A 12,704-nucleotide genomic window follows, 5' to 3' on the forward strand; every position below is an offset into this window, starting at 1 on the left:
AGTAACTGGGAGAGAGTGTGAGTAACTGAGGGAGAGTGTGAGTAACTGAGAGTGTGAGTAACTGGGAGAGAGTGTGAGTAACTGAGAGAGAGTGTGAGTAACAGAGAGTGTGTGAATAACTGGGAGAGAGAGTGAGCAACTGGGGAGAGAGAGTGTGAGGAACTGGGAGAGAGTGTGAGCAACTGGGAGAGAGAGTGTGAGTAACTGGGAGAGAGTGTGAGGAACTGGGAGAGAGTGTGAGTAACTGGGAGAGAGAGTGTGAGCAACTGGGAGAGAGTGTGAGTAACAGAGAGAGTGTGAGGAACTGAGAGAGAGTGTGAGTAACTGGGAGAGAGTGTGAGTAACTGAGAGAGAGAGTGTGAGTAACTGAAGGAGATTGTGAGTAACTGAGAGTGTGAGTAACTGGGAGAGAGTGTGAGTAACTGAGAGAGAGAGAGTGTGAGTAACTGAGAGTGTGAGTAACTGGGAGAGAGTGTGAGTAATTGAGGGAGAGTGTGAGTAACTGGGAGAGAGTGTGAGTAACAGAGAGAGAGTGTGAGTTACTGAGAGAGAGTGTGAGCAACCTGGAGAGAGTGTGAGTGACAGAGAAAGTGTGAGGAACTGGGAGAGAGTGTGAGTAACAGAGAGAGTGTGAGTAACTGAGAGAGAGTGTGAGTAACTGAGAGAGAGAGTGTGAGTAACTGAGAGAGAGTGTGTAACTGAGGGAGAGAGTGTGAGTAACTGAGAGAGAGTGTGAGTTACTGAGGGAGAGTGTGACGAACAGAGAGAGTGTGATTAACTCAGGGAGAGTGTGAGTAACTGAGAGTGTGAGTAACTGGGAGAGAGTGTGAGTAACTGGGAGAGAGTGAGAGGAACTGGGAGAGAGTATGAGTAACAGAGAGAGTGTGAGTAACTGGGCGAGAGTGTGAGTAACAGAGAGAGAGTGAGCAACTGTGTGAGGGAGAGTTTGAGTAACAGAGAGAGAGAGTGTGAGTAACTGAGGGAGAGTGTGAGTAACAGAGAGAGAGAGTGTGTGTGAGTAACTGAGAGAGAGCGTGAGTAACTGAGGGAGAGTGTGAGTAACTGAGGGAGAGAGTGTGCGTAACTGAGGGAGAGTGTGAGTAACTGAGAGTGTGAGTAACTGAGAGAGAGAGTGTGAGTAACTGAGGGAGATTGTGAGGAACTGGGAGAGAGTGTGAGTAACAGAAGGAGTATGAGTAACTGGGAGAGAGTGTGAGTAACTGGGAGAGAGAGTGAGTAACTGAGGGAGAGTGTGAGTGACTGGGAGAGAGTGTGAGTAACTGGGAGAGAGTGTGAGTAACTGAGGGAGAGTGTGAGTAACAGAGAGAGTGTGAGTAACTGAGAGAGGGAGAGCGTGAGTAACGAGGGAGTGTGTGAGTAACTGAGGGAGAGAGTATGCGTAACTGAGGGAGAGTGTGAGTAACTGAGAGTGTGAGTAACTGGGAGAGAGTGTGAGTCACTGAGAGAGGGAGAGCGTGAGTAACTGAAGGAGAGTGTGAGTAACTGAGGGAGAGAGTATGCGTAACTGAGGGAGAGTGTCAGTAACTGAGAGTGTGAGTAACTTGTAGAGAGTGTGAGCAAATGGGAGAGAGTGTGAGGAACTGGGAGAGAGTGTGAGTAACAGAGAGAGTGTGAGTAACTGAGAGAGAGTGTGAGTAACTGAGGGAGAGAGTGTGAGTAACTGAGAGAGAGTGTGAGTCACTGAGAGAGAGTGTGAGCAACTGGGAGCGAGAGTGTGAGCAACTGGGAGAGAGTGTGAGTAACAGAGAAAGTGTGAGTAACTGAGAGAGAGTGTGAGTAACAGAGAAAGTGTGAGTAACTGAGAGAGAGTGTGAGTAACAGAGAGATTGTGAGTAACTGAGGGAGAGTGTCAGTAACTGAGGGAGAGTGTGAGTAACTGAGGGAGAGAGTGTGAGTAACAGAGAGATTGTGAGTAACTGAGAGAGAGTGTGAGTAACTGAGGGGGAGAGTGTGAGTAAATGAGGGTGAGTGAGTAACTGAGGGAGAGAGTATGAGTAACTGGGCGAGAGTGTGAGTAACTGGGCGAGAGTGTGAGTAACAGAAAGAGAGAGTGTGAGTAACTGAGGAAGAGTGTGAGTAACTGAGAGTGAGTAACTGGAAGAGAGTGTGAGTAACTGGGAGAGAGTGTGAGGAACTGGGAGAGAGTGTGAGTAACAGAGAAAGTGTGAGTAACTGAGAGAGAGTGTGAGTAACTGAGAGAGAGAGTATGAGTAACTGAGGGAGAGTGTGAGGAACTGAGAGTGTGAGTAACTGGGAGAGAGTGTGAGTAACTGGGAGAGAGTGTGAGTAACTGAGAGCGTGAGTAACTGGGAGAGAGTGTGAGTAACAGAGAGAGTGTGAATAACTGGGAGAGAGAGTGAGCAACTGGGGAGAGAGAGTGTGAGCAACTGGGCGACAGTGTGAATAACAGTGAGAGAGAGAGTGTGAGTAACTGAGGGAGAGTGTGAGTAACTGAGGGAGAGTGTGAGTAACTGGGAGAGAGTGTGAGTAATTGAGGGTGTGTGAGTAACTGGGAGAGAGTGTGAGCAACTGGGAGAGAGTGTGAGTAACTGAGGGAGAGTTTGAGTAACTGAGGGAGAGTGTGAGTAACTGGGAGAGATTGTGAGCAACTGACAGAGAGTGTGAGTAACTGAGAGAGTGTGAGGAACTGGGAGAGAGTGTGAGTAACAGAGAGAGTGTGAGTAACTGAGAGAGAGTGTGAGTAACTGAGAGAGAGAGAGTGTGAGTAATTGGGAGAGAGTGTGAGTAACTGAGAGAGAGTGTGAGTAACTGGGAGCTAGTGTGAGTAACAGAGAGAGTGTGAGTAACAGAGAGAGAGTGTGAGTAACTGAGAGAGAGTGTGAGCAACCTGGAGAGAGTGTGAGTGACAGAGAAAGTGTGAGTAACTGGGAGAGAGTGTGAGTAACTGAGGGAGAGTGTCAGTAACTGAGGGAGAGTGTGAGTAAATGAGGGAGAGTGAGTAACTGAGGGAGAGTGTGTAACTGAGGGAGAGTGTCAGTAACTGAGGGAGAGTGTGAGTAACTGCGGGAGAGTGTGAGTAACTGAGGGAGAGAGTGTGAGTAACTGAGAGAGTGTGAGTAACTGGGCGAGAGTGTGAGTAACTGGGAGAGAGTATGAGTAACTGAGCGAGAGTGTGAGTAACTGGGAGAGAGTGTGAGTAACAGAGAGAAAGAGTGTGATCAACTGGGTGAGGGAGAGTTTGTGTCACAGAGAGAGAGAATGTGAGTAACTGAGGGAGAGTGTGAGTAACTGGGAGAGAGTATGAGTAACTGAGAGGGAGTGTGAGTAACAGAGAGAGAGAGAGTGTGAGTAACTGAGAGAGAGTGTGAGTAACTGGGAGAGAGTATGAGTAACTGAGAGGGAGTGTGAGTAACAGAGAGAGAGTGTGAGTAACTGAGGGAGAGTGTGAGTAACTGAGAGAGAGTGTGAGTAACCGAGAGTGTGAGTAACTGGGAGAGAGTGTGAGTAATGGAGGGAGTGTGAGTAACTGGGAGAGATTGTGAGCAACTGGGAGCTAGTGTGAGTAACAGAGAGAGTGTGAGTAACTGGGAGAGAGTGTGAGGAACTGGGAGAGAGTGTGAGCAACTGGGAGAGAGTGTGAGGAACTGGGAGAGAGTGTGAGGAACTGGGAGAGAGTGTGAGGAACTGGGTGAGAGTGTGAGTAACTGGGAGAGAGAGTGTGAGTAACAGAGAGAGTGGGAGGAACTGGGGGAGAGTGTGAGTAACAGAGAGAGTGTGAGGAACTGGGAGAGAGTGTGAGGAACTGGGAGAGAGTGTGAGTAACAGAGAGATTGTGAGTAACTGGGAGAGATTGTGAGCAACTGACAGAGAGTGTGAGTAACTGAGAGAGTGTGAGTAACTGGGAGAGAGTGTGAGTAACAGTGAGAGAGTGTGAGTAACTGAGAGAGAGTGTGAGCAACCTGGAGAGAGTGTGAGTGACAGAGAAAGTGTGAGTAACTGGGAGAGAGTGTGAGTAACTGAGGGAGAGTGTGAGTAAATGAGGGAGAGTGAGTAACTGAGGGAGAGTGTGAGTAACTGAGGGAGAGTGTCAGTAACTGAGGGAGAGTGTGAGTAAATGAGGGAGAGTGAGTAACTGAGGGAGAGTGTGTAACTGAGGGAGAGTGTCAGTAACTGAGGGAGAGTGTGAGTAACTGCGGGAGAGTGTGAGTAACTGAGGGAGAGAGTGTGAGTAACTGGAGAGAGAGTGAGTAACTGAGGGAGAGAGTGTGAGTAACTGGGAGAGAGTGTGAGTAACTGAGAGAGAATGTCAGTAACTGGGAGAGAGTGTGAGTAACTGGGTGAGAGTGTGAGTAACTTGGCGAGAGTGTGAGTAACTGGGAGAGAGTATGAGTAACTGGGCGAGAGTGTGAGTAACTGGGAGAGAGTGTGAGTAACAGAAAGAAAGAGTGTGATTAACTGGGTGAGGGAGAGTTTGTGTAACAGAGAGAGAGAATGTGAGTAACTGAGGGAGAGTGTGAGTAACAGAGAGAGAGAGAGTGTGAGTAACTGAGAGAGAGTGTGAGTAACAGAGAGAGAGAGAGAGTGTGAGTAACTGGGAGAGAGTATGAGTAACTGGGCGAGAGTGTGAGTAACTGGGAGAGAGTGTGAGTAACAGAAAGAAAGAGTGTGATCAACTGGGTGAGGGAGAGTTTGTGTAACAGAGAGAGAGAATGTGAGTAACTGAGGGAGAGTGTGAGTAACAGAGAGAGAGAGAGTGTGAGTAACTGAGAGAGAGTGTGAGTAACTGAGAGAGAGTGTGAGTAACTGGGAGAGAGTATGAGTAACTGAGAGGGAGTGTGAGTAACAGAGAGAGAGTGTGAGTAACTGAGGGAGAGTGTGAGTAACTGAGAGAGAGTGAAAGTAATTGAGGGAGTTTGAGTAACTGGGAGAGAGTGTGAGTAATTGAGGGAGTGTGAGTAACTGGGAGAGAGTGTGAGCAACTGGGAGCTAGTGTGAGTAACAGAGAGAGTGTGAGTAACTGGGAGAGAGTGTGAGGAACTGGGAGAGAGTGTGAGCAACTGGGAGAGAGTGTGAGGAACTGGGAGAGAGTGTGAGTAACAGAGAGAGTGTGAGTAACTGCAGGAGAGTGTGAGTAACTGAGAGTGTGAGTAACTGGGAGAGAGTGTGAGTAACTGGGAGAGAGTGTGAGTAACTGAGAGCGTGAGTAACTGGGAGAGAGTGTGAGTAACTGGGAGAGAGTGTGAGTAACTGGGAGAGAGTGTGAGTAACTGAGGGAGAGTGTGAGTAACTGAGAGTGTGAGTAACTGGGAGAGAGTGTGAGTAACTGAGAGAGAGTGTGAGTAACAGAGAGAGTGTGAATAACTGGGAGAGAGAGTGAGCAACTGGGGAGAGAGAGTGTGAGCAACTGGGCGACAGTGTGAATAACAGTGAGAGAGAGAGTGTGAGTAACTGAGGGAGAGTGTGAGTAACTGAGGGAGAGTGTGAGTAACTGGGAGAGAGTGTGAGTAATTGAGGGAGTGTGAGTAACTGGGAGAGAGTGTGAGCAACTGGGGAGAGAGAGTGTGAGCAACTGGGCGACAGTGTGAATAACAGTGAGAGAGAGAGTGTGAGTAACTGAGGGAGAGTGTGAGTAACTGAGGGAGAGTGTGAGTAACTGGGAGAGAGTGTGAGTAATTGAGGGAGTGTGAGTAACTGGGAGAGAGTGTGAGCAACTGGGAGAGATTGTGAGTAACTGAGGGAGAGTTTGAGTAACTGAGGGTGAGTGTGAGCAACTGGGAGAGAGTGTGAGTAACTGAGGGAGAGTTTGAGTAACTGACAGAGAGTGTGAGTAACTGAGAGAGTGTGAGGAACTGGGAGAGAGTGTGAGTAACAGAGAGAGTGTGAGTAACTGAGAGAGAGTGTGAGTAACTGGGAGAGAGTATGAGTAACTGAGAGGGAGTGTGAGTAACAGAGAGAGAGTGTGAGTAACTGAGGGAGAGTGTGAGTAACTGAGAGAGAGTGTGAGTAACCGAGAGTGTGAGTAACTGGGAGAGAGTGTGAGTAATTGAGGGAGTTTGAGTAACTGGGAGAGAGTGTGAGTAATTGAGGGAGTGTGAGTAACTGGGAGAGAGTGTGAGCAACTGGGAACTAGTGTGAGTAACAGAGAGAGTGTGAGTAACTGGGAGAGAGTGTGAGGAACTGGGAGAGAGTGTGAGCAACTGGGAGAGAGTGTGAGGAACTGGGAGAGAGTGTGAGTAACAGAGAGAGTGTGAGTAACTGCAGGAGAGTGTGAGTAACTGAGAGTGTGAGTAACTGGGAGAGAGTGTGAGTAACTGGGAGAGAGTGTGAGTAACTGAGAGCGTGAGTAACTGGGAGAGAGTGTGAGTTACTGGGAGAGAGTGTGAGTAACTGGGAGAGAGTGTGAGTAACTGAGGGAGAGTGTGAGTAACTGAGAGTGTGAGTAACTGGGAGAGAGTGTGAGTAACTGAGGGAGAGTGTGAGTAACTGAGAGTGTGAGTTACTGGGGGAGAGTGTGAGTAACTGGGAGAGAGTGTGAGTAACTGAGGGAGAGTGTGAGTAACTGAGAGTGTGAGTAACTGGGAGAGAGTGTGAGTAACTGAGAGAGAGTGTGAGTAACAGAGAGAGTGTGAATAACTGGGAGAGAGAGTGAGCAACTGGGGAGAGAGAGTGTGAGCAACTGGGCGACAGTGTGAATAACAGTGAGAGAGAGAGTGTGAGTAACTGAGGGAGAGTCTGAGTAACTGAGGGAGAGTGTGAGTAACTGGGAGAGAGTGTGAGTAATTGAGGGAGTGTGAGTAACTGGGAGAGAGTGTGAGCAACTGGGAGAGAGTGTGAGTAACTGAGGGAGAGTTTGAGTAACTGAGGGAGAGTGTGAGCAACTGGGAGAGAGTGTGAGCAACTGGGAGAGAGTGTGAGTAACTGAGGGAGAGTTTGAGTAACTGACAGAGAGTGTGAGTAACTGAGAGAGTGTGAGGAACTGGGAGAGAGTGTGAGTAACAGAGAGAGTGTGAGTAACTGAGAGAGAGTGTGAGTAACTGAGAGAGAGTGTGAGCAACCTGGAGAGAGTGTGAGTGACAGAGAAAGTGTGAGTAACTGGGAGAGAGTGTGAGTAACTGAGGGAGAGTGTCAGTAACTGAGGGAGAGTGTGAGTAAATGAGGGAGAGTGAGTAACTGAGGGAGAATGTGTAACTGAGGGAGAGTGTCAGTAACTGAGGGAGAGTGTGAGTAACTGCAGGAGAGTGTGAGTAACTGAGGGAGAGAGTGTGAGTAACTGAGAGAGAGTGAGTAACTGAGGGAGAGAGTGTGAGTAACTGGGAGGGAGTGTGAGTAACTGAGAGAGAGTGTCAGTAACTGGGAGAGAGTATGAGTAACTGGGTGAGAGTGTGAGTAACTGGGCGAGAGTGTGAGTAACTGGGAGAGAGTATGAGTAACTGGGCGAGAGTGTGAGTAACTGGGAGAGATTGTGAGTAACAGAAAGAAAGAGTGTGATCAACTGGGTGAGGGAGAGTTTGTGTAACAGTGAGAGAGAATGTGAGTAACTGAGGAAGAGTGTGAGTAACAGAGAGAGAGAGAGTGTGAGTAACTGAGAGAGAGTGTGAGTAAATGGGAGAGAGTATGAGTAACTGAGAGGGAGTGTGAGTAACAGAGAGAGAGTGTGAGTAACTGAGGGAGAGTGTGAGTAACTGAGAGAGAGTGTGAGTAACCGAGAGTGTGAGTAACTGGGAGAGAGTGTGAGTAATTGAGGGAGTGTGAGTAACTGGGAGAGAGTGTGAGTAATTGAGGGAGTGTGAGTAACTGGGAGAGAGTGTGAGCAACTGGGAGCTAGTGTGAGTAACAGAGAGAGTGTGAGTAACTGGGAGAGAGAGTGAGGAACTGGGAGAGAGTGTGAGCAACTGGGAGAGAGTGTGAGGAACTGGGAGAGAGTGTGAGGAACTGGGTGAGAGTGTGTGAGTAACTGGGAGAGAGTGTGAGTAATTGAGGGAGTGTGAGTAACTGGGAGAGAGTGTGAGGAACTGGGAGAGAGTGTGAGCAACTGGGAGAGAGTGTGAGGAACTGGGAGAGAGTGTGAGGAACTGGGTGAGAGTGTGAGTAACTGGGAGAGAGAGTGTGAGTAACAGAGAGAGTGGGAGGAACTGGGGGAGAGTGTGAGTAACAGAGAGATTGTGAGTAACTGGGAGAGAGTGTGAGTAACAGAGAGAGTGGGAGGAACTGGGGGAGAGTGTGAGTAACAGAGAGAGTGTGCATAACTGGGAGAGAATGTGAGTAACTGGGAAAGAGTGTGAGTAACTGGGAGAGAGAGTGTGAGCAACTGGGAGAGAGAGTGTGAGCAACTGGGAGAGAGAGTGTGAGTAACTGGGAGAGAGAGTGTGAGCAACTGGGAGAGAGAATGTGAGTAACTGGGAGAGAGAGTGTGAGTAACTGGGAGAGAGAGTGTGAGGAACTGGGAGAGAGTGTGTGTAACTGGGAGAGGGTGTGAATAACAGAGAGAGAGAGTGTGAGTAACTGAAGGAGAGTGTGAGTAACTGAGAGTGTGAGTAACTGGGAGAGAGTGTGAGTAACTGGGAGAGAGTGTGAGCAACTGGGAGAGAGTGTGAGTAACAGAGAGAGTGTGAGGAACTGAGAGAGAGTGTGAGTAACTGGGAGAGAGTGTGAGTAACTGGGAGAGAGTGTGAGTAACTAAGAGAGAGAGTGTGAGTAACTGAGAGTGTGAGTAACTGGGAGAGAGTGTGAGTAATTGAGGGAGTGTGAGTAACTGGGAGAGAGTGTGAGCAACTGGGAGATAGTGTGAGTAACTGAGAGAGTGTGAGTAACTGGGAGAGAGTGTGAGGAACTGGGAGAGAGTGTGAGCAACTGGGAGAGGGTGTGAGGAACTGGGAGAGAGTGTGAGTAACAGAGAGAGTGTGAGTAACTGGGAGAGTGTGAGCAACTGGGAGAGAGTGTGAGCAACTGGGAGAGAGAGTGTGAGTAACAGAGAGAGTGTGAGCAACTGGGGGAGAGTGTGAGTAACAGAGAGAGTGTGAGGAACTGGGAGAGAGTGTGAGTAACTGGGAGAGAGAGTGTGAGCAACTGGGAGAGAGTTTGAATAACAGAGAGAGAGAGTGTGAGTAACTGAGGGAGAGTGAAATAAGAGAGAAATCAGGAGGGCAAAAAGGGGACATGAGATTGCTTTGGCAGATAAGGCAAAGGAGAATCCAAAGAGCTTCGACAAATACATAAAGGGCAAAAGAGTAACTAGGGAGAGAGTAGGGCCTCTTAAGGATCAACAAGGTCATCTATGTGCAGAACCACAAGAGATGGGTGAGATCCTGAATGAATATTTCACATCGGTATTTACGGTTGAGAAAGGCATGGATGTTAGGGAACTTGGGGAAATAAATAGTGATGTCTTGAGGAGTGTACATATTACAGAGAGGGAGGTGCTGGAAGTCTTAACGTGCATCAAGGTAGATAAATCTCCGGGACCTGATGAAATGTATCCCAGGACGTTATGGGAGGTTAGGGAGGAAATTGCGGGTCCCCTAGCAGAGATATTTGAATCATCCACCGCTACAGGTGAGGTGCCTGAAGATTGGAGGGTAGCAATTGTTGTGCCTTTGTTTAAGAAGGGCGGCAGGGAAAAGCCTGGGAACTACAGACCGGTGAGCCTGACATCTGTAGTGGGTAAGTTGTTAGAGGGTATTCTGAGGGACAGGATCTACAGGCATTTGGAGAGGCAGGGACTGATTAGGAACAGTCAGCATGGTTTTGTGAGAGGAAAATCATGTCTCACGAATTTGATTGAGTTTTTTGAAGGGGTAACCAAGAAGATAGATGAGGGCTGTGCAGTCGACGTGGTCGACATGGACTTCAGCAAAGCATTTGACAAGGTACCGCATGGTAGGTTGTTACATAAGGTTAAATCTCATGGGATCCAAGGTGAGGTAGCCAATTGGATACAAAATTGGCTTGACGACAGAAGACAGAGGGTGGTTGTAGAGGGTTGTTTTTCAAACTGGAGGCCTGTGTCCAGCGGTGTGCCTCAGGGATCGGTGCTGGGTCCGCTGTTATTTGTTATTTATATTAATGATTTGGATGAGAATTTAGGAGGCATGGTTAGTAAGTTTGCAGATGACACCAAGATTGGTGGCATTGTGGACAGTGAAGAAGGTTATCTAGGATTGCAACGGGATCTTGATAAATTGGGCCAGTGGGCCGATGAATGGCAGATGGAGTTTAATTTAGATAAATGTGAGGTGATGCATTTTGGTAGATCGAATCGGGCCAGGACCTACTCCGTTAATGGTAGGGCGTTGGGGAGAGTTATCGAACAAAGAGATCTGGGAGTACAGATTCATAGCTCCTTGAAAGTGGAGTCACAGGTGGATAGGGTGGTGAAGAAGGCATTCGGCATGCTTGGTTTCATTGGTCAGAACATTGAATGCAGGAGTTGGGATGTCTTGTTGAAGTTGTACAGGGCATTGGTGAGGCCACACTTGGAGTACTGTGTACAGTTCTGGTCACCCTATTATAGAAAGGATATTATTAAACTAGAAAGAGTGCAGAAAAGATTTACTAGGATGCTACCGGGACTTGATGGTTTGACTTACAGGGAGAGGTTAGACAGACTGGGACTTTATTCCCTGGAGAGTAGGAGGTTAAGGGGTGATCTTATAGAAGTCTATAAAATAATGAGGGGCATAGATAAGGTCGATAGTCAAAATCTTTTCCCAAAGGTAGGGGAGTCTATAACGAGGGGGCACAGATTTAAGGTGAGAGGGGAGAGATACAAAAGGATCCAGAGGGGCAATTTTTTCACTCAAAGGGTGGTGAGTGTCTGGAACGAGCTGCCAGAGGCAGTAGTAGAGGCGGGTACAATTTTGTCTTTTAAAAAGCATTTGGACAGTTACATGGGTAACATGGGTATCGAGGGATATGGGCCAAGTGCAGGCAATTGGGACTAGCTTAGTGGTATAAACTGGGCGACATGGACATGTTGGGCCGAAGGGCCTGTTTCCATGTTGTAACTTCTATGATTCTATGATTCTATGATTCTAGTGTGAGTAACTGAGAGTGTGAGTAACTGGGAGAGAGTGTGAGGAACTGAGAGAGAATGTGAGTAACTGGGAGAGAGTGTGAGTAACTGAGAGAGAGAGAGTGTGAGTAACTGAGAGTGTGAGTAACTGGGAGAGAGTGTGAGTAATTGAGGGAGTGTGAGTAACTGGGAGAGAGTGTGAGCAACTGGGAGATAGCGTGAGTAACTGAGAGAGTGTGAGTAACTGGGAGAGAGTGTGAGGAACTGGGAGAGAGTGTGAGCAACTGGGAGAGAGTGTGCGGAACTGGGAGAGAGTGTGAGCAACTGGGAGAGAGTGTGCGGAACTGGGAGAGAGTGTGAGTAACAGAGAGAGTGTGAGTAACTGGGAGAGTGTGAGCAACTGGGAGAGAGTGTGAGCAACTGGGAGAGAGAGTGTGAGTAACAGAGAGAGTGTGAGGAACTGGGGGAGAGTTTGAGTAACAGAGAGAGTGTGAGGAACTGGGAGAGAGTGTGAGTAACTGGGAGAGAGAGTGTGAGCAACTGGGAGAGAGTGTGAGGAACTGGGAGAGAGTGTGAGTAACTGGGAGAGAGAGTGTGAGAACTGGGAGAGAGTGTGAGTAACTGGGAGAGAGTGTGAATAACAGAGAGAGTGTGAGTAACTGGGAGAGAGTGTGAGTAACTGGGAGAGAGAGTGTGAGGAACTGGGAGAGAGTGTGAGTAACTGGGAGAGAGAGTGTGAGAACTGGGAGAGAGTGTGAGTAACTGGGAGAGAGTGTGAATAACAGAGAGAGTGTGAGCAACTGGGAGAGAGTGTGAGCAACTGGGAGAGAGTGTGAGCAACTGGGAGAGAGTGTGAGTAACAGAGAGAGCGTGAGTAACTGGGAGAGAGTGTGAGTAACTGAGAGAGAGTGAGGAACTGGGAGAGAGTGAGTAACTTGGAGAGAGTGTGAGTAACTGAGAGAGAGTGAGAAACTGGGAGAGAGTGAGTAACTTGGAGAGAGTGTGAGTAACTGAGAGAGAGTGAGGAACTGGGAGAGAGTGAGTAACTTGGAGAGAGTGTGAGTAACTGAGAGAGAGTGAGGAACTGGGAGAGAGTGTGAGTAACAGAGAGAGTGTGAGTAACTGGGAGAGTGTGAGCAACTGGGAGAGAGTGTGAGCAACTGGGAGAGAGAGTTTTTTGAAGGGGTAACCAAGAAGATAGATGAGGGCTGTGCAGTAGACGTGGTCTACATGGACTTCAGCAAAGCATTTGACAAGGTACCACAAGGTAGGTTGTTACATAAGGTTAAATCTCATGGGATCCAAGGTGAGGTAGCCAATTGGATACAAAATTGGCTTGACGACAGAAGACAGAGGGTGGTTGTCGAGGGCTGTTTTTCAAACTGGATGCCTGTGTCCAGCGGTGTGCCTCAGGGATCGGTGCTGGGTCCGCTGTTATTTGTTATTTATATTAATGATTTGGATGAGAATTTAGAAGGCATGGTTAGTAAGTTTGCAGATGACACCAAGATTGGTGGCATTGTGGACAGTGAAGAAGGTTATCTAGGATTGCAACGGGATCTTGATAAATTGGGCCAGTGGGCCGATGAATGGCAGATGGAGTTTAATTTAGATAAATGTGAGGTGCTGCATTTTGGTAGATCGAATCGGGCCAGGACCTACTCCGTTAATGGTAGGGCGTTGGGGAGAGTTATAGAACAAAGAGATCTAG

This window comes from Heptranchias perlo, unplaced genomic scaffold (assembly GCF_035084215.1).
Source record: "Heptranchias perlo isolate sHepPer1 unplaced genomic scaffold, sHepPer1.hap1 HAP1_SCAFFOLD_501, whole genome shotgun sequence".
Classification (NCBI taxonomy): domain Eukaryota; kingdom Metazoa; phylum Chordata; class Chondrichthyes; order Hexanchiformes; family Hexanchidae; genus Heptranchias; species Heptranchias perlo.